We start from the raw sequence: 21,681 nt of genomic DNA, 5'->3' as shown, positions 1-21,681 counted from the left end.
GTGATCAAAAACTACATGAGACGGGCAAAGAAGAAGACACAAAGATGAATGGAACAGAATAAAAGACTCCTAAAGAGCTCCAAGCACACTCAGCTACCTTATCTTTGACAAAGGGGGCCAAAATAAGGGACCTTCACTGGAAAAAAGACAGCTTCTTCAACAAATTGTGTTGGGTAACTGGCTTTCCACATGCCAAAGATACGTGTTTCCCACCATACACTAAACAAAATTGAAATGGGTCAAAGATCTAAATATAAAAACAGAAACAATCTGCTGAAACCCAGAATAGTTTCGTCTTTTGATGTAGGCAAAAACTTTATGAACACAACACATATCACAAAGAAAATAGTATCAAGAAAAAACAACAAGAATCACATTACATTAAAAAGTTTTTGCATAACAATCGAAATCACCAACAGAGTAAAGAGACAGGACAGCCCACAGAAAAGGAAATATTTTTAACAACTACTCCTCAAACAAAGGACTAGTATCAAGAGTAAGTGAAAAACTTTTAAAAAGTCAGAGTGCCCCAATAATGAAGACCCAGTCCAAAAATGGGCACCTGAAATGAAGACATATTTCTCAGATGAAAAAGAACACAGAGATAATGAATATATAAAAAAATGTTCAATATCATTATTACCTGAGAAATACAAATTGGAACAACAGTGACATTACATGTCCATCCAGAAAGAGTGGATATTATCAAGATATTAACCAATAACAAGTGCTGCTGGGGCTCTGGGAGAAAAGAAACCCTTCTACAGTGTTGGGGGAAGTAAACTGGTGCAACGACTATGGAAATCAATATGGACATCACTCAAAACATTAAAACTAAAGGTTGCATTTGATACAACTTTGGGACTTCTATGTATCTTCAGCAAAGTATTAAAAGTATCATTCCACAGTGATATCTCCATATGCATGATTTTACAACTCCCGGTGAGGAGCCACAGGCACCTGCAGCTCTGCATTGAAAGTAAGGAACTGAAGACAGCTCAGTAGGTCCCCTTAGTGGCCTGTCTGTCTGTGCTCTGTGGAGCCCGAGGTGCCCTCAGATCCAAGGGCCTAGCCCCCAACCAAAGGCACTGCTCTCTCTGTCCCACGGGGTCTCTGAGGGACCCGTGGATGGCATGGGAGTTGCAGTGGGACTCCACCATTGGTTGGCGCCTAACCCTAAAGGCATATCTGCGCATGCGCTGTGGGCTTCACCCCACTGCATTGTGGGGGATGTTCTGAGGCGCCTCGCATTCGCTTCATTCTCTGAGGAGGCCGCTGTGCGTGTGGCAGGGCTCCACGCAGCTTTTGAGGTTAGACAGTCATGCAGGTCCCTGAAAATGCCCAGAGTGGTGCCAACACAAGGGAGGGTTATGCTGGGGCGCCAGGTATGCCTGGACGCCCCGGAGCCAATGAAGACGGGGAAGGTGCCAGAAGAGAAGGTGCTGTGGCCCAGGAAGGTCATCAGAACCAGGTGACAGCACAGGACCCTGTGCCAGTTAGATGCATCTGGGCCTTGTTTGAAAACCCAACTCATAAACGTCTGGAAGTGTATCCTTCCTGAGGGACGAGCTCGAGGGGTCCGGGACTCGCGGGGGGGGGGGGGGAGGGGAGGGTAGGATAAAGAGGGGCCCCTCAGAGTCAGTAGAGGAGGTCGGGAACCCGGGGCTGGAGGAAGCAGGCTGAGTTGAGGCCGAGTTACCAGGACTGGGAATGGGGCCAGAGAGACCCTGCACGGTGGCCAGGTGGCCAGATGGAGAAAGCAGCCGCGGTCACAGTCGCCTTAACCAAGTGTCCACCAGCCAGCTCACTGTGCCTTTCCGCTTCTCTGTGGACGCTGATGTTACCTGCATGATCCTGGCTCAGGGACCTGAGTGCCTTGCACAAGGAGTTCAAAGAGAGCTCACAGTGAGCGAGCATAACCTGCATGTGTAAGCCATGGGTGGCGGTGGGCTATGGAGAGGGGGCAGCACGTGTCTGGGGCTGACAGGGCATCCAGGGACAGGCTTAGATCCCAGAGCTTTAGTCTAAGGAGAGAGGGCTGGATATTTAGCTCACCAGCATAAGCGCCTGCCTGGCAAGCATGAGGTTGTGAGTTTGATTCCATGCAACAAAAAGAAAAGAAAGAAAAAGATAGTCCAAGGAGAGGGTGTGATTTGCAGGGCCTGACAGGGACACTGTGAGTGATATACAGAGGGATTGGCAGAGGAAAAGAGATCTGAGCACTGTTGGTGTGATTGTTTCCCTTCCCTTTAGCCGGTTAACTGCAGAAAATGTCCGCCTTTTGGAGGCTTCTGTGACCACCTTCCTGAACCAGCTTTCCGCAGTGATTCCTCAGTTGGAAGATTACTTTCCCTAGGGTCTGGACAAGCCTCCGCTGCAAAAGATGATTTCCTGTTCTTCATCTGCTTTCCAGGCCCAGGCAGTGACTTCCCTGGGGCAGGGATTCCTGAGGTGCCCTGCCACTTTCTTTGGGCTGGCCCCATGGCTTCTCTGCACTGCCCTCTGCTGCATAAATGTTTGTTCATGCTGAAAATAAAATTAATGGCTGTTGCATCTCTGAGTTTTTTTTCAGTCTTTGATTGCCCACATCCTGCTGCCATTGTTTTCAGGGGACAAAAGATCCTGAGATTTAGACAAGGTAATTGAGGACAATTTAGGAAATGGAAAAACATAAACATCAACTAGGTCTTACTGTTCAGCATGAACTAGCCTCAGCATTTTGAAACATATTGCTACTTTGAGAGTTGATCTCATACATGAAATTTTAGCAACTACAAAATGTAAAAAAACTTCATTTTGCAACCTATTAGATTTTTCCCTGAAATTTTTGCATGTAATATGTGTTTGACTTCTAACAAATGGTTAAAAGCGTGTTATTGAATAGAAGCAAAATATATGTGCTATAGTGTAATAGTTGGACATTTAAAGTCTGCACAGTCCATCTACTTCCCATGTTGTATGACGAGAATTCCTAAGGATTCTGCACATCTTTCCCTGGGCGCATGGTGGTTTGCTTACCATTGATTCCAGGTCACACAGACACACTCATTTACTCATCCAGCTACTAATTTGAGGCGCTGGTTCTACAGTGCAAAATCTCTCTCCAGGATTGATGTCTTCCTACTAGAATGCTGCTTTCCTCACACCATTGTTGCTGCATCTGTTTCACGGTATAAAGACAAGCAAACAGAAGTACTTAACAAAAGTAGTTACTTACTTCACTGCAGAAGAGCAACCAATCCAGAAAGACTGGGTGAAAAAATTTCTGACATTCTTTTCCTGTGTCAAACCAGTGAAGAAAATGTTGGGAGAAGCAGTTGAATTTCTGGAGTAGGAGTGGCTGCAGTGTTGGGAAAATACTGGGAAAATCACCTCGCAACTCAGCAGGAACATATCTGCACAAAGGTAGGAAGCAAGGTTGTGCCTGAATAAGAGTGTGATGCGCTTCACAGCAGTGAAGACTAGGAGACTGCACGGGCAGCAATCAGTCTTCCCCTTTTCTGCAGCTAGGCAGGTGCACCCACTCTACACCCATCCTCAGCAAGGACAGGCTGGACAGCCCATCACTCACAAAGGGTTTGTCTACAGTGTACAAGGTGACTGGTGACCCTACGTGAATGAATCACTCGATGTAATGGGCTGTCTGTGTCCTTGTGTATGATACACATTGATGTCCTGAGCAGTCACATGGTCATATGCAGAGATTTCATCTTTGAGGGTGCAGGAAAGGCTAAAGAAGACCCTGAGTTTGGTAGTCTGAAGCTGAAAGATTGTACCCTTTTAAGAAAAGACAGGGGCTCTGGGGCCTCCCACGGCACAGGTGCTAATGAAAGGCCATGCCAGTTGTCTGCAAATAAGCCAGGGCCAGAGTAGTCACAAAAAGATTTTACCAACTGATTCATCATGGACAGTTGCCTCTAGAACAGTGAGAAAATGAGTCTCCTGTTTTAGCCAGCCAACCAGGGGGGTTTGTCATCGCTGCCTGAGCATCACTCATACATTGTTTGTCTGCTGGATACACAGTGACTGGTGACCATATGTATATTATTCACTTGAGGTAACAGGCTATCTGTGTCCTCGTGTATACTACACATTGAAATCCTAAGCAGTCCCATGGTTATATGCAGAGATTTCATCTCAGAGGGTGCAGTGAAGGTAAAGGAGGCCCCTGAGTTTTGTACTCATGCAAATATGAATTTTGTCCTTTTAAGAAAAGATAGGGGCTCTTGCACTCTTATCAGGACACAGGTGCTAGGGCAAGGACATGTGAGTGGCTGACTAAGCAAGGAGCAGAACCCTCCCCAGAAAGAATTCACCAGCACTTTCATCATGGACAGGTAGGTCCCTCAAGAACAGTGAGGAAGGAAATCTCTTTGTTTTGATCAAACCAGCTATCGAGGGTGGTCATGGCTGCCCTAGCAGATTAAATACAACTTAATTTATACAAATGAAAATAAGCACATCTTTTATTTTTTAGTTTTAATTTTTATTGATAGATATTTGTAGTACATAATGATTGCACCTCTCAGAGCTGAAATCTCTCCTTATAACTACAGGGCTAGTTAGGACATTGATGTATAATTTGTGGACCCTCTGCTATATACAAAGGTTTGAACTATTACTGAAGTCACTTTTACACTCACTACAGGTGTAAATTGTCTCCAGTGCAGGTTTTCTTATGCTTATTATGTTTTGTTGTAGTGATAAAAGAATTATCACAATCAACACATTTATAGATCTTCTCTCCTGTGCTATCTTGATTTTGAACATAAGTGTCCACTGAGTGAAGCTACTAATTATTTTTAACCTCTCCATTGCCTTTTTTAAACAGACATTTGAAGCACTTTAAGGAAAATAAGGAGAAAAAATGAGAAACTGTATCCTCAGTATATTTCAAATGGAATTGGAAAAAAGCAGTATCAAACTGAATGGAAGATTCTTTTTCCCAAGGAATCTAGAAGGCAACTTCTTTATTATGCTGGCAGGCTGCCAGCACTGAATCCAAATCACTAGGCCCCAAGTTAGATTTGTGTTCAGTTTATATATAGTTTACAAGCGTAAAGTACAAGGCATATGACAGGTTATTACAGGATGGGTTGAATGAATTGTATTGAGTCACATAATGTCAGGTAATATATATACTTACTTAAGTAAATAGATTTACTTAAAGGCATTGTTTACCACAATGTATGAGGGGAGAGGATTCAAGTGGAGCAAGAAAAGTTAAGGGTGTCCTAGACTGAGCCACTCTGTCAAATACAAAGACCATGAAGTAAGCTAGAAACAATACAAACTCTTCTAACTAAGGAAAATATAAGCTTGAAATATTCAAACTGACCAATCACATTGTCAGAAGCAACAATCTGGTCTGAGACAGTCAAAGGCTAACTGAATTTAGCAGACTCCTTCCGTAACAAGCAGTAGCAGCTTAGGCATATGACGGTATGTGATTTTTAACTTGCTATATCATGTCTGTAATTTTACTGCTTTATAACAATGTCTTTGCAATTTGCATAAATGTACCCTTACAGAAGAACTCTCAGGTGAGTTAAATATACAAGAAAAAAGCAGCTTCGATAAATTACACATGGTTTCCACAGTGTACGTGGTGACTGGGTCACCATATATATATCAGTCAATGGGTTTTTATCCCCTCTTTGGGTGCTCACACAAATTACACATCCTTGAGAGCATTGCTATATGTGCATAACACAACTTTGATGACAAGAGATAGTTTAGCCAAATGGAGGTACCCAATGAAGTTAGGCTTCTACCCTCTCACTGCAAATGAAGGAGTGCATCATCCTCTTTGCTGCTGTCTATATTTAATTTCAAAGAGATGGTTCCTAGCTCCTAAAAAAAAAACACCATCCTTGCTTATAAGGGTGGTGTGAAGCTTTCTTTTAGCTTTGAGACATTTTTATATCCCTTCTAGTTCTCTCAAGCACATATTTTACAAAGAGGAGGAATCTCTTCAACAGGAAGAATTAAGCTTCTTAGTAGCTCTGTAAAATAAATTATGTCCTGAAACCTGTTGAGCTCAAATTGATGTAAACCCTATAAATTTATTGGATTTTCTTCATTCATGGCCATATATGTAAACAAAGGCAGGTATTTTCCCCTCCTTCCCAATCTGGATACCATCTGTTCACTGATTTCTTTCCTACTGAAGGATTGTGTTTTCTTGCTGCTTTTGCATCTCTAGTAGTTTCTCTTTTGATGGATGTCAAGTCCTGCCATTTTCCTTGACTGCTAGGAACTTCTCTCCTGGACACCTGGGCTGCTGTACCCTGCATCCACTTGAGGGCAGGTGCTTTTCCAGGCCCTACAGATTCCTCACGTTGCTTGCTTTCATCTCTGCTCTGCTGAAGCCTCAGACGGGGCCCACTGAGGACGGCATGGTTCTCTCCCTCTGTGGCTCTCACTTCTCTGGCCCTCTGACCTGAAAGCACCAGGTATATAAACTCTGAACCTTCTTCATGTCCTAACATCTGAGTGCTTTCTGGGCTCTATAAGTCTATCTATCTCTTCTCTGCCTTCATCTCTTTTTGTCTTTTCCTTTCTTTTTTGATTTATATTCTATGAGCTCTGTTTGCTGATATATAAAGGAGAATAATGTCTTCCAACATGCTGCCCAACCTGCTCCCCCTCCTCATTCTTCCATTATGGTTCTAGTAGATCCTGTCCCTTTCTGTGGGGTGTCCTCGCTCCCTTGCCAAGGAATGCAACAATTTACATTGAATTCCCTCTCTGGCTTGGTTTCTGTGACCACACAAAGGCATTATTTCAAATCAAATCTCCCTGGTCCTCTATTGGCCTGGTTCTTCTAGTCTGATGGACAGCAAAAGTGACATTCAGAGACTTTCCGTGTTTCTCAGCTGGAAACATAAACCCGCACAACACTTATTTATTTTTACTTTGGTGTTTTATTTTTGCTAATAGTTGAAAAACCCTTCAAATGGGAACACTGTGGAATTACTTTAGGTTCATCTCTTGTACTCTGTGCATCAAAGAGTCTACACAAAAGAGGAGCTCTATAAATACTACAAGTGTGGGAAGGACTTCAGTCAGAGCTCCCACCACTGCACCCAACAGAGTCCACACCAAGGAGAAAAACTATCCAAAATATCAGTCATATAAAACATTCTTTAACAGTTAATAAACATAAAAGCTGTGCCAGTTGGAGAGAAACCCTGTATGTAGCTGCACAGGCCCAGTAAAGATTGACAGCATTCACCAGCACATTGCTTCTTCTTACAAGATTTTGGTAAGGTTTTTTGATTCACTGATTCATGTCAAGTGTGTTGCATCACTTGATTTTGACGGAAGGAACCCTGAATGTGTGTCCAAAATAGCCTCTTGTATCCCAGTCACAGGATTCCGGCAGGCTGTCTCCATAGCTGAAATGTTACTATATCCCAGCATTCTGAGCTGCCTTTTGCCAGCTGCCCTCAAAAATACATGAGGCTGAGGCAGGAGGATTGTGGCAAGTTTGAGACCAGCCTGGGCTACAAATTGAGCATAAAGACATCCTGAAGAGCATAGTGAGACACTGTCTCAAAAGGATTAATAATAAAAAAAATGAATACAAACTCTTTCCAGAGGTGACTCATGGTATGTATCTCAACACTTAGCAGAGGGCATGACACATGCTAAATAGTTAATATTAAAAGAACAAGAGAATTCACACCCCTCCCTGCTTCTTAATCCCCTCCTGCTCAGTGAATTTGAAGAAGGAGAGTTCCCACTAGGACCATGTGTGGCATTTCCAAAGTAACCACATCACTGAGCCCTGACAAAGCTTTTCTTGTGTCCAGTTATTTGTGCACCCACTTATCTTCACATCCACCTATATCCATCCCTTCTGAGAAGGCATTCTATTTGATTTTAGATTTTGGTTGACACATAGTGCCCGCTAAGTTGATGTATCAGAGAAATCTTTGGCATGTATACACGTTCTGAAACTTTTATTTTGTGCATTCTGCAAAACGCTTTTTCTCTATGTGTCTTGAAAATACCTGATCCCAAAATGAATGAAGGAAAGGTTTATTTAACTTACAGTTTTTGGTGATTTCAGTAGATACTTAGCTGGCTCCAATGCAGGGTGGCATGGCTGAGGCAAGCGTTCACGGCAGCAATTAACAAGAAGGAAAAGGGTAAAGTTAAATAAAATAAACCCCCCTAAAACGGGAAAAGCCGGCCTCCTCCCTTTCCTGAAGGTTTGTGCTGGTTACTGGCCTCTGGGCGGGGGCAGCGCTCACACAGCCAATCCCAGCTAGACAGTGAACCAATCACAAACGCTGGATTCAGCCACTTCCATTACTGTTTGCAGCTTTGGAGGGGCACCCAGACACAACAACACCGCTATGTTAGACTTATGTTTTGGTAGAAACATTATACATTTTTAACTTTAGTTGGAGGAGGAGATCTGAGTGTCCAAAGCAGGGAGGAAGAAGATAACAGCCTGTGAACTTGTCTCCCTTCAGAGTTACCCCTCTCGCCCTCCCTTTGTAATGTGGTTTAGTCCAGAGACCTTAGGAGCCCTGGTGGTAGGAAAAATGAACCAAGGCATCACTGTTTCTGCCATCCTGGGCAATAACCCATAGGGATCCTCTTGCTTTTTGCATCACTTACTTTCTAGGCATGAATGTGTTCCCAATCTGTCATTCCGTGCTTTCTTCATTCATTCAACAAATCATTTATTGAACACTTGAGTGCTAGCCGCCGTGCTGGGCACTGGATATAACACTGAATCAAAGCTCCTGCTCTCATGTAGTTTACCTCTGGTGGAGAAGACAGGTGATAAACAAGTAAACACATAAACAGTGCAATGCAAGGTAGTGACTCTGTGCTACGAAGAAAATAAACTGGGATGGCCACACAGAAGGATGGGGGTGGAAGTGGAGCAGCATTAGCTAGGGTCAGGGACAGCCAGAGCAAGGGGCTCTGGGTGGGGCCCTGAAGATACTGGACCTCTGCAAGGTGCTCCTTGTTCAGTGCACAAGAACTAATCCTAGCATTAAAGTTTATGCACTAGCCAGACGTGGTGGTACAGTACACACCTCTAATCCCAGCACTTGGGATACCGAGGCAGGAGGATCCTTGTGATTTTGACACCAGCCTGGGCTACAAATTGAGCTCAAAGGCAGCCGGGATTGCATAGCAACATCCTGTCTCAAAAGAAAGAAACACACAGAAAAACAAACAAATAAAAAGCAAAAAAAAAAAAAAAAAGTGCATGCCCTTCTATGGAGGGGAGATCCTGGGTTGTGCAGAGTTGGGGCTCCTCGAGGCCTGTAGTTTTGCTTCGTTGTTTGTTATTTCTAGATAGATATAATAAACTCATATGAAGGAACTCAAGGACTGCTTAAAGGACAATTGTCCCCAATGACAGGCTGATGATTTAGCACCTGCCCGGCAAAAATAAGGTTAGGAATGTGCTTCCCTGTACAAAAAAAAAATCCAACAAACGTTCCTGGTTTCCAGTTTTATTTTCCTTCTCATTCTTGTTTTCACTGGATTCTCACAAAGAGCCAGCTGAAATAGCATGGACAGAACCTTAGTTTTAGGAAATTTCATATGGTTTCTGATTTTATTACTATTTGATATGTGAGGGTGAGTGAACTCCTTAATCTTGGAGGATAGTTTTTTCACAGTGTAAGGACATTAAGCTCAGTGATGTTCCCACCCAGTGCTAGACTTAAATTTCTACGTAGTTGACTTTTTATGATGCTGTTGTTAGGGAATATGACCAACACTTGTGAAGCTACTGATTTTATTTTTCAAACATTCTCCGCTTGCCTTTTTACCCCTTACACCTTTCAAGTACTGTAAAGAAACTAAGGAGGAATCACCAGAAGCCGGAGCTTCAGTACACTTCACATAGAATGACTCTCAGGTAAGTTAAAAATACAAGACAAATAGCTGCAATTCCATTTTTCTCCTTTAAAATACAAGTTATCTCTTCAATATATACTACAGTAGCATCAGAAATTTTATTATCTCTTTATTAAATCAAAATTATTTAATTCATACTAGAGACCATGCTAGAATTATTTATTCACCTGGTTAATGAAGAAATATTAGGAAAATAATTTAAAGAAATAGGCAAAAAACATATTGGAATTAAAAATTAATTACATTTATACAGTGTAATATTCCACAGTGTTTATTAAAACTTATATTGAATTCCTCTTTAATAGTAAAAACAACCGTATTTATATTACTGAGAAAATGGAGGGCGTTGTTTGGTTCTTTGTTGTCTTTTTGAGACAGGATCTCATTTTGCAGTTCAGGCTGGCATGGGTTCACTTTGTAGCTCAGGCTGGTCTGGAACTTGCTAGATCCTCCAGCCTCAGCCTCCCAAGTGCTGGCATTACAGCAGTGTGCCACCATGTCCATCCAGAATGTCAGGTTTTTTGTTTGTTTGTTTGTTTGTACAATCAGCTTGGAGGTTTTAGACATACAATTGCAAGCAGGAAGGAAGACATGAAAATAAAAGCTGAGCACATTGACACTGTTTTATTTTACCTCCTTGAAACTCTAGAAGTTATACAAGTTGTATAAAGCTTCCCTTCCCAATGCCTTTGATCAACAGTACAGTTATCTGCTCAATTCAGAGTTCATGTGATTAATTACTTTACACAATATTTCAGATTTCGCCAAGCATGGTGGTGCATGCCTATAATCCCAACATTCCAGGCAGCTGAAGCAGGAGGATCCCTGCAAATTCAAAGCCAGCCTAGGCAACACAGTGAGTTCAAGGCCATCGGAAACTATGTAGTGAGACCTTGTTTCTAAATAAATAAATAAAAGCAACACATCAACACATAATAATTCATTTTATAAAGGTAATAAAACCAGACATCCAAGATATAAGAACTTAGAACTAAGACATTTAGAGACTTTATACAATCAAGACTATTTAAATACTGTTTTAAATTTTTTTAAAGATTTGCTTACATACTACCTAAAAATTCCAAGCCACTTTCTTTTGCAGCAGGAAAAAAAAAGAAACAAAAATCCACAAACCAAAAAAAAAAAAAAAAAATGTAATGAAAAGTCATGAAACAAATCCAAAAAAAAAAAAAGGAAAAAAACAAACAAACAAACAGAAAAACTCCAGTTGAAATGTCACTGCTCCAAAGCAAATTCTGGCACCTGAATTTACAGGTATTGTCCAAAAAGAATCCCAGAGCTCACACTTTGGAAATAACCAACAAAATTAAGGAAACAAAAATTATCAGCAATTCTTAGTATCTAATTTTGCCAACTGTTAGGGAAAGTCAGACTCTAAGCGTAACGTTTTACAGAACAAATAAAGGTTCTTCCTCAGAAGGTTTGCAAATCTAAAACCCCCTGTTACACACAGGTGTTCCTTCTGATTTCCAGAAGCAGCAGCAGCAGGGCGGGGCTTCACTGCTCTGGGCCGCGAGCCTGCACTGCGCCTGCGCGAATTTCCTCCCACGGAAGTTTCTTTGGGCACTTCAGGGCAGGCAGTGTTAGTATGCCGGGGAGCTGGCCCAAGGAGCAGCGCTGGCCACATGATCTGGGTGAGTCTGCTTTTGTTCTAATTTTCCAAGGCTCCCCTGCGGTCTGGCTAGCTGTTCTGAAGTTGGCTCTGGTGGGTCGGGACCTGCTGTGCGGCTGCTTCCCCTGGGTCACTCAGGGTGGTGTTGGGGTGGCAGGGCAGATGGCTGAAGGGGCTCTGCCCAAAGGCTTGGGGGCCACGGAGGCCGATTTCACCAATTTGCTTGTGTATGAGATGTCTCACCACCTCAGTCTGCTGCGGGATGCCCCTAATGGTGACTGTCCTCAGGCTGGGCTCCCTTTTGGGGCTGGGTTCCTGTGAAGCACCTTGGGAAACTCCTGACTGCTGATTGATGCTCCAGAGGTTCCTGCCTGCTTTGCAACCATTTTATCAGGCACTTTGGATTTTTTTTGTTGTGACTGCCCTTTGATGTGCCAGAGCCCCTGACTGGTTACCTACTCCATCATCCAGCCCCCTCTTCTGTACTCCATATCCATACACTGACTGGTCCACTACAGCTGTAGAAGTATTCTAGGGAAGACTTGAATCAGATTGGGTAACAATTTGCTGGACCCTGTGCAGAAAGTCTAAAGCACCTTAGGCCTGCCATGTGGCAGCCCTGCCATCCCTGCTGCCACTGCAGCTGCTACCACAGCCAAGCTGCTCAGCTCCTAGCCCGGCCTCTCCTGAAGCTCCTATTTTATGTTGAGCTTCAAAGTCCATGATTGCTGTCTCCAGCAGTCGTATTTAAGCCTCAGTATGTCCAAATCAATTTAATATAATCATTTTTATCACAGGGAAAATAGTCCCGAAAGCTAAAGTTTGTTTTCAGTGTAAGTGTATCAATAGAAGGGGACAAAGACCAGAAACATGTGGAAATCTGATGTATAGGAAAGGTCATGCAGATCAGTGAGAAGCAAAATGAGCTATGCGAATAACAGAACTTAAATTGGTGGGAGAGCAATTGGACTTCTCTCTCAGTGGATGTGACTCTCTTCAGCTGACCGGAGGCTTCACCACACCACACCCCAAAATTTAAAAATATTTCATGCCTGTGTACGTCCTTGCAATTTGTGACTCAGTCTTTCTCCCACTACCTGTAATTTAAAGACACCCTCCAGTGTCAGTGTCAGTCTGACATCATTTTCCCAGGGACAGTGTGGCTTTCAACAGGTTTTACAATATTGTCTTCTGTTTGTAAATTTCTCCCATTCACATATTAAATATTGTTGGTTAATGTGGTACTCCGTTGATATTCACTATGTAAACAGGTTTGGTAACATCCTGCCAGTTTAGGAACACAGTCAGGATTATCTGTGAGAAGAGTCCAAGCCAAACATTTGTTACACAGCAATAGCAGAAATTCTTAAAAATACGATGCTGTTAAGCAGTCTATATGATGATGATCCCCTTTCCCCAAAGTGAGCCATTGCTTTTTTTAATCAAAGAGGGAGCCACATGAAGCCAGATCAAAAGTGCTGAATTGGAAAAATAAGGCGTTTGCAAGGAATGGGGAATCAGAATAAATGCACGATAAGGTCCATGGGACTGAAGAGATATCAAAAGTGTGAAGACCCAAGTCTATGGTCAGAGAATTTAAACTCAGGTTCTGAGTTCTTGAATATAGAAGAATTTGCATGGAGAGAGTAGGCCTGCAGAACAGGCTGAGCCACGATGGCACAGGTGTTAAGAGACCAAATTCAAGAAGTGGAGAAGACTGAAATGTATCAAGTGACCTATGGTTCTGAAAGACTTATTCCTCCTGATGACTGTCCTTATATGTTCTCAGGGGCCTGCTGGAAAGAACAGTCTTGAGACCGCTTCCCTATGATGGAGTCACCAAGGAAACACTCAAGGCTACTATGAGAACATCTGGGAGCAATAGAAGTGAGTTCTATCGCAGATGTGTTTTCCATTTTCATACCAAACCAAAAGTATTTAACTGTGGTGGCTAGCAATAAGAGAAAGAAGCCTCTGTAGAGTACTGTCGTATTTTTCAACATGTTTGCATGTTTAACTTGAAGTTTTAAGTCCTATTTTCCCCATCATATATGTTTTTAGACAGGGAAGCAACCATGTTCCATTTAAGATGGGTAAAACAGAATGGCCCTGTGTAAATATCCAGCCATTGTTATGTTATTAATTGTCTGGCAAATTTAACCTTGAGCCACAATGTCTATCTACTACCCCCTTCGTTTATTTTTTCGGTTTCTGTTACTAAACGGATGAATTTTGAAGTTGTCTATATTATCCACATGTGGTTTTAATCACGGAAAGTGATACTCGGTCTTCCAGTGTATACTCACCTGGTGCTCATGCTCCTGCACCTAATCTGCCCTTTAATGTATTAGATGAGGATATACTCTGGTTGCTCTCCTGCAGAAGCATTAGAAAGTGAAGTTAGTTTTTCGTTTATTGGGAGCTACAAAACTCAAATTTGTATTGAAGTAAAATGTACATACAGATGAGCAACCAAACCAAAAGTGTCCAGCTGTGAGAATTTTCACAGTCTGAACACAATGGATGACAGGCTCCATGGTCAAGAACAGAACTTTCTAGAAGCCGTGCCATGCCTCACTTTGGGTTACTGTGCCCTTAGGAGTAACTTGGTCCCTACTTGCAACAGCGTGATATTCAATTGTCATACCTCACATCCATGAATTTGGGTTCCCTTGTTAGGGAAGGGGGTGCTACAGACTCTTGTTGCCCATGCTGTATAGGAATTCGTTCTGTGATTGTCCCTAAATGTTTGTTTCCTCCTCATGGGCATTTGGGCACTTTCAAGGTTGGGCTTGTGATAGACAGTGCAGCCGTGAACACTTTAACATATTTGTTTTGATGAATACATGAGCTCATTTCTGTGGTGTACACATTTAGGTTGAAACTGTTGGGTCACATGATGCCTACATCCAACTCAGGTTATTTTTTGAAAGAATGAAGAATGTACTGTGTGGAGATTGGAAGCCAAAGAATCAGTGGAAATCTAGAAGGGAGCTATAGGAAATGGATGGGGGCAGCCGGCTCAGTGAGGCCACACAGTGTAGCCAGAACGGTCTTCGCAGATGCCTGCCATCCCTGGACACTGACAGGCAGACACAGCGTCCCCTGCAGGATGGTGCCACCTGTACACCACTGCAGCTTGGGGGAAATGATTCTCAGCATCCTTCATTCATTTGTGTGTCACCTGCACCAGGCTCACAGCACCAAGCAGAGATTCAAGTAATCTTCCCAAGTCTCTGTCCAGTGGCTGGCTGCTATGAAGCTGGAAAGGGAGTGCCTGAAAGACAGGGATACCTCCCTTCTTCAGCTTCCAAAGTGAGCCCTGCGTTGCACTGAAGCGTTATTCCAGAGTGGTGTTCCCCTGGAGGGAGGGAGGGAGGGCAGATGCTGAATACCAAGATGAAAACCCAGAACCACAGCTTGTCAATGCAGGCAGTCCCTGATGCCATGGGGATCAACCTCACTGATCAGTAGAACACAGCTCACAGGCCATTCCCATAGACTTGCCTCTAGGCCGGAAACTGAGTTCAGGAATGACTCACGACCAATGTGTGAGGTCTGAAAGGAAGCAGGCAAGGAAGAGGGAGAGGGAGGGATGAAAGAAGAGAAGCAGACTGCAGAGGGAGAGGAAAAAGGAAAACAAAATGGGAGACGGTAGGGTGAAAGATGAACAGCACATTGTTCTCCTGACTTGATTTTGCACTGTATGGATTCTTCCACTTTCTTGACTTCTCTGATGTGTTTTTATGGCCTGTGCTTTGTGTTGGCAGGTTAATGACAAGGACATGGACCTCAGAATAAAGTGATTCCAGTCTGTAAGTTACATCAGCCCACACAGTACCCAGTTCCCTAGTCAGAGCACACAGCTCCCTGACTGCGCTGGGGTCTCATCAGTGGAGTCTCGTGAACGAGGGACGTGTCCAGCGAAAGCAGCAAGGCATGGTGATGTGTAAAACATCGACGAAGGTAGCAAGGCGTTAAGTGATGTGAAAATTATACCTGCCTCTTCATAGACAATTTATTCTTCATCCAACTGAACCATCGTTATCTTTGAAGTCACAATTTTTCTCTAAATGTGTTTGTTTTACATAAAAATCAGACCTTGTGTCAAATTCCTTCCAGACAGAAAGACAGGAGGAGAAGTTATCACTGTCTTCAGTTTGCGGGTTGGAATAGCTCAGCCGGCAGTGGCTTGCGCTCTAGCACACGGCCAGCCTCTGCCGCAACCAGGGGAGAATCCGTTTCCAAACAGATGAAACAGAAGAACCTTAGCATACCTTGTCCCATGATCTCATCGTTGTGGTGGGAGTGTGGTGTAGGCAGTGTTCTCTTAAGTTATAAGCACTAGGAAGGATGCTTTAGCCTTCCCGGCCAGCAAACAGGCCATCAAGTTTTGTCCTGGTTAAGGTAGGAGGAGTGTGCTGCTGAGCAGCTGCGGGTCAGTATCACACACGTATTTGCTTCATTTGTGTAGTTAAGACTTTGCAGGCGTGTCTACCTGCAGACAGCTACCTGGAAGCTGCCCAGCTCAGGGCTCCAGGGAGGGCTCTGGAGTTGGACTGCCTGCACTGAAGTCCCATTTTCCTGCTTACTTCCTATAACCTTGGGCAAACTACATCATCTCCCTGTGTCACTGTTTCCCTCTCTGGAAAGCAGGCCTATACTCAGGCCTCAACTTCTTGGTGGAAGGTTATTAGGTGAACACTTCCAAGCTCAGACCAGTGGGTGACATGCCTCAAGCTGTGGCAGGTTGTCTGTTCCACAGGGTCCCAGGCCGTACCCTGGCCCCAAGCTATTCCCTTGTCATAGGATGATTCAAGTGTTGTAAATGGAAAGTCCTCGAGCTGCTGCCTCCAGGAGGAAGACAAAAGCCTACTTATTGACCCTGGCTTCAGCCCTGGTTCTGCTGCCTGCTTCCCTTTTTCTGAAAACAATGACAACCAGCCAGGTGTGGTGGTATGCACCGTGAATGCCAACATTTCAGATGCTGAAGCAGGATGAACACCGTGAGTTCAAGTCCAGCCTGGGCAGTGTAGTGAGTTCAAGACCATCTAAAAAGCCAGTAATAATAATAGTAATAAGGACAACAAAAGCAGAATTTATCATAATTGCTTTTCAGTGTCAAACAACTTTCTACATGCTGCTCAACTCCAGCCAGGAATTTAGATCTGCAGTGTAATTGCCTGCCTGCCAAGTGTGAGGCCCTGAGTTCAATCCCCAGTACCAAACAAAGCTTCTATACCTCATAAGATTGCCTGCTCAAGTAACTGTACTGATTTCACTTTAAGTAAGAGTACACACTATTTTTGTGAATTAAACAGGAAAAATAAGATAAATGCTTGAAGAGCAAATATCGTACTTATGGTACCTATGACCATAAACAAATCTTTTCATTGTTTTGTTTTTGCAACAGGGTCTCAATCTGTCATTCAGGCTGGTAACTCACTATGTAGCTCTACCTGGCCTCAACGTCTTGTCAGTCCTCCTGCCTCAGCCTCCCAAGTGCTAGGATTCAGGCATGTACCACCAGGCACGGCCATCAAATCATTCTCTGAGAGGAGGAATTCATGATACTGGACGAAGGAAGCAGTTGAGGAAAAACCAATCTTACCTTAAATTACAGAATGTAGTCTGACTAGTTTCCAATATAGACAGGGGAAAATAGGCATCAAAATCAAATTCAGAATCTGGCAATCAAGAATAAATGTGGTAAGAACAAAAGCGATAAGTGGAGATTAGACCAAAAGCAGTTATTGGCAACTAAATGCAGTTAACGTTGTTTTCCTGAGTCCTATTCTAAGAAGTTGGTGTGGAAGCGCCCCTTAAATATAACTTCCGAGGCTAGGAGAGACAGTTCTAGACAAGCTCCCTTAAAATGGGAGTGTGAATCACTAATAGATTTCAGTCTTCTTTCTTCACTTCCCTATTCCTAGACCAGTGGGGAACTAGTCCCAGTGAAGAGTATTAAAGGAATGGGTTCCTTTTTACACCAGTAGGCTGTTCATGCAGTAACTTGATGGCACTTCATGGAGGTAAATTGACGTGTCTGGTGATATACTCCAAGATATTCCAAGAGTAAATAAAGGAAGGTTGTAAAATCAATAAAACAATATTTGACGATACTGTTTTAATTTAATACTCACACTGTATGATGTTTCCATTTTTTGTGTGTGGAACTGAGGATTTAATCCTGATCCTTTGCACTGAGCTACATCTCCAGCCACCTATTAGTTCTTTGAGTTTTGAGACATGGTCTTCTAATTGCTAAGTTACCCAGCTTGAGCTCTGTTATGTCTTTTGCTACATGTTCCTCCAAATCCTCACGTGATCCTAGGTGGGGAGATTTGAAGGTGGCTGTATTAGGGTGTGTGATACTGGGACTAAGAATGCCCCATCCTGTGCGTGGATGGCACCACCCAAAAGGCTGGTAGCCTGGAAGGATAAAAGGGATCTTTCTGCTGCTGGTAATGCTGGTGCTGGTGGCTTGCTTTCTTCTACCTGCTCTGCCACGCCATGGACCCTTCCTCAACTTCAGAGCCCCTCTGCCATGTCATCCTGTCTCAGAGCCTGCCGACTATGGACTGAAACCTTCCCAAACTGTGAGCTAAATAAATCCTTGCACCTTTAACTTGTAGATGTTGGGTATTTTCTCAGCAATGAGAAAATTAACTTAAGCTATAACTTGAAAACCTCCTGTCTCAGCCTTTCAGAATGCTAGGAGTATAGACAGACATTGTCATGCCTAGCTAATAAGTTTTAAATTTTTTTCATAATTCATTAAAATTGAAAAAAATTTTGGAAAAACGTATAATATCAGAATTCTCTGACAACACATGGTTTACATCTTGTCTTCACCTGACAGTAAACATCCTGATTTATGTATATTAATCATTGCTTTTTCTCTGCTTCACCTGTAGACAATACTAAATTAGGTGCATTTATGTAATAAAGAAAAATCCAGCTGGGCATCATGAAACATGCCTGTAATCCCAGCACTAGGATAGCTGGGACAGGAAGATGGCCATGAATTTAAGGCCAGTTTGGGCTACACAGTGAGTTCAAACCTGCCTGAACTGCACTGACAGACCTTGTCATAAAAATTTTCAAACTTCAATGAAAACACAGAAACTCGCTTTCATACATATAAAACCGTATCTGATTATTTTCTAACATGTGCATAGTTTACCACTTTTGCTTTAGTAGCATGTTTGCAGTACATGCAGTTTCTAATCATCTTGGAGATTGTGTACATGCACGTAATATAGTTTTTTCCTTCTTAATCCCCTTTTTCTTTCCTCGCCCCTCCTCTGATTGCCTATCCTGTTTGTCATCCTTGCTGAATTGCTAATCTGAGCTCACCTTGTTGCATCCTGCACATGGCATTTTTTTATTCTACTCACTGTGGTCTTTGTCCTTTGATTCTGTCATCTGAAAGGGGAAGCATGACAGCCTGATGTGCTGATTTTAAGCATTACATGCCTACAGAAAGGATTATATGCAGTGCCTGATTCAGGAGAATCACTCAATAGTTACATAAATATTTTAGGAAAATTGTTATCTTTTACATCTCACATAACATGATGAAGATTCATTATTCATTTTTAGAGAAATTAGTTTTGCAGATCATTCGATTGTGCATCTAACCTTACAGTCATTGCATTTACAGTGCTTTTATTTGTTATCTAGTGGCATCAGGCATCACTTGTCTACTTCTGCCAAACATGAATGAAGAATGTCACTCCTGTTGGGGACACAGCTCAGTCGTACAGCGCCTGCCTGACAAGCGCAAGGCTGTGAGTTCAATTCCCTGTAAAATAGAGAGAGAGAGAGAGACAGAGACAGAGAGACAGAGACAGACCGAGACACAGAGAGAGAGACACAGAGACAAAGACAAAGACAGAGAAATGTCACTTCTAAAGGTCTGGGTAGCCTTGAGCCTGGGAACCAGCGGATCCTACCATGAAGTTATTGCCTGTAGGCCCAGAAGGAACCTGCCAGCCATTCTGTGACCCTGCCCTTGCGATCACTAAGTTCATGCAGATTCTGGAGATCCCAGGGACACCTGACTCAGAGGAAGTCTGAAAGTTGCTACATTGCAGGGCTGCCTGGGGCCCTAACGTCATCATGCCTCTGCTGTGAATAGAGAAACACAAATTAGCCAAGAGAGGCTTCCTCACAGTTGTGATGGACATTTCTAAAATAATTTGGAAGACTTGGGAGGCCCTTTGGGCCCTCTAGAATATCACCGTGGCGGAGAGTTCTCTGAGGCTTCCTCGTAGCCTTTCCAAAGAAACCACCTGCCTCTGCCTCTCCAAGTTTCCTCCCCACCCATTCTCCTTCAGTTCCACTTTTCCTTACTGTTGGTTTCAGGTTATTTCCTCACAGGATCATTTAGCCTACATGAAGGACAATGTGCAAGGTATCAAACATGTGTCCCATTGTGATCCAGCTTTGTGGCCAAGGATTACTGTGTCTCAGAATATCTGATGAGTACCAGGCAGGGCCGTGTACACCTGTAATCCCAGTACTCAGGAGGCTGAGGCAGGAAGATTGCCATGAGATCAAGACCAACCTGCACTACATGGTGAGAACTCTTCTCAAGAAAACCCCACTTTTTTATGTGGTCCTCCCCATTTTTGCCCTAAAAACTTTCCTTGGCTTCAACCTCCTCAGCTGCACTCATAATGTGTCATGGCATGCACATTCCTGTTGCAGTACTATTCTATTCCCCAATAAATACCATTATTCCTTTTTATATGTCTGTCATTGGGATTGCTGTTTGGATAAACAAGTTTTTAAAACTTTTTTCAGATGTGAAAGAATGGAGTCATGAGTGTCAGAGGGCCTTTTGGTGAGACGGATGATGTGAGGAATGTAGGAAATGAGATCCCAGCTGGGTACTGGGAGCTTGGTGCTGGAGGAAATGGTTCCTCCGAGTCCAGCTCCAGGGGACCCTTCTGTCCTAGCTTCTCACTGCCCTGGTCAGAGATGCCTCATTGGGAGTGCAAGTTGGGGCAGAATAGTATCAGCTGAGGGTGACAGACTCAGAAAGGAGCGGGCTCCAGAGTCCTCCCACCAAGGGTAGTGGCTGTGTCCAGTTGGGGACCCAGGGAGCTCACCTCCTGTGGGGTGTCACAGAGCAGGCCACTAGGGATGGTCACTGAGCCACGGGCCCTTCAGTCACACTTGAGCCTCCTTTCTCAGTGCCTTGCTTGGGACCTTGCAGGAGGAGGAGCTGACAAGACCAAAACCCCCACTCTGGCAGCACAATAATTCTGCCCTCCTCACCTCCTGCCCACTAGATCCGAAGGCCTGTGTCAACTTTGTTATTTATATCTAACTTTTGTTCAATGTATTAACTCCACATCTGTTAACCTGTAAATATATGTGCTCCATGAGATGTTGCCCTCTGTCTCCAGACAGCAAAAGCTAGAAAATAAGGAAATGTTGTACCTGAAAAGAAACTCAAGCTTGGCATCATTGCTCAGCTTTATTTTCTGCAGTGACAAACATTTCATCATGTCTCTCCACCAGCAACAGTGAAACAAAACAAGCAGGCATGAGACCTCAATAACCATTAAAGGCAAGAAAATGGGGTCTAAGAAGAATGTGTCCCTTAATCTCATAAACAAGCTGTAGGGAATAATGCCTAGTCTGACAAGGGACACGTGGGTTTCAGCCCCCTTTTCCTACCCAGACACGCAGGTAGACAGGGTTCTCAAGAGCTGCATGACCTAGAAGATGAAGTAAAGGTCTTGGATGAAGGCAGCAAACACTGCCTGCAGGCAGCTAGGGTCTGGAGCAGTCCATCTCCTAAAAGTGAGAGAGAATGAACATCAAATCAGTGGAAAGAGTCCCCACACATTGCACTTAGACATAACTCTGCAGAGCCTCCCATCTCCATTAAAATTCAGCTCTGAGCACTTGTGGCCACAATCCCTAGAGCCCCAGCTCCTTGTAGGACTGACACAATCATGAAGCGTCCATTCACTGTGAGCTCCCTGTAAATCTCAGGATAGCCCTCAAATGGGGAGAGGGACGTTAGAGCAAACTCTGCCTCCCTGGAAGACGGGAAAGGCACCCTGAAGATGCTGATGGGGAAAGAGTTAAGGCACAGTCCTGTACTGCCTGGATGTGGCGGCCTCCTGGAC

General features: G+C 43.5%; 2 long non-coding RNA genes across 9 annotated transcripts in view; one reads left to right on the top strand and one right to left on the bottom strand.

The window, feature by feature from the left end:
• LOC134475506 (uncharacterized) overlaps positions 1-8,211 on the bottom strand; it is a 41,140-nt gene extending 32,929 nt beyond the window's left edge. Inside the window, exon 1 of the long non-coding RNA XR_010046666.1 lies at positions 8,060-8,211. This is a non-coding gene — a long non-coding RNA (uncharacterized LOC134475506). The remainder of the gene's footprint in view (positions 1-8,059) is intronic.
• Positions 3,279-20,285, top strand: LOC101788046 (uncharacterized). Of its 8 annotated transcripts, none has more exons than XR_010046671.1 (5): positions 3,279-3,405; positions 9,827-9,898; positions 11,372-11,552; positions 13,320-13,417; positions 15,301-20,285. It is a non-coding gene; the product is annotated as an uncharacterized LOC101788046 (long non-coding RNA). The 8 variants fall into 8 exon arrangements; XR_010046670.1 differs by having other exon boundaries at positions 3,283-3,405; positions 11,392-11,552; XR_010046672.1 differs by lacking the exon at positions 3,279-3,405 and adding an exon at positions 8,205-8,219 and having other exon boundaries at positions 11,392-11,552.
• The last annotated feature ends 1,396 nt before the right edge of the window (positions 20,286-21,681 follow it).

The sequence above is a fragment of the Cavia porcellus genome, unplaced genomic scaffold, assembly GCF_034190915.1.
Source record: "Cavia porcellus strain 051 isolate PalLab524CR breed Dunkin Hartley unplaced genomic scaffold, mCavPor4.1 scaffold_3, whole genome shotgun sequence".
In the NCBI taxonomy this organism is placed as follows: Eukaryota; Metazoa; Chordata; class Mammalia; order Rodentia; family Caviidae; genus Cavia; species Cavia porcellus.
The sequence above is the reverse complement of the archived record's forward strand: the minus strand, read 5'-3'. Positions and strand labels throughout refer to the sequence as shown.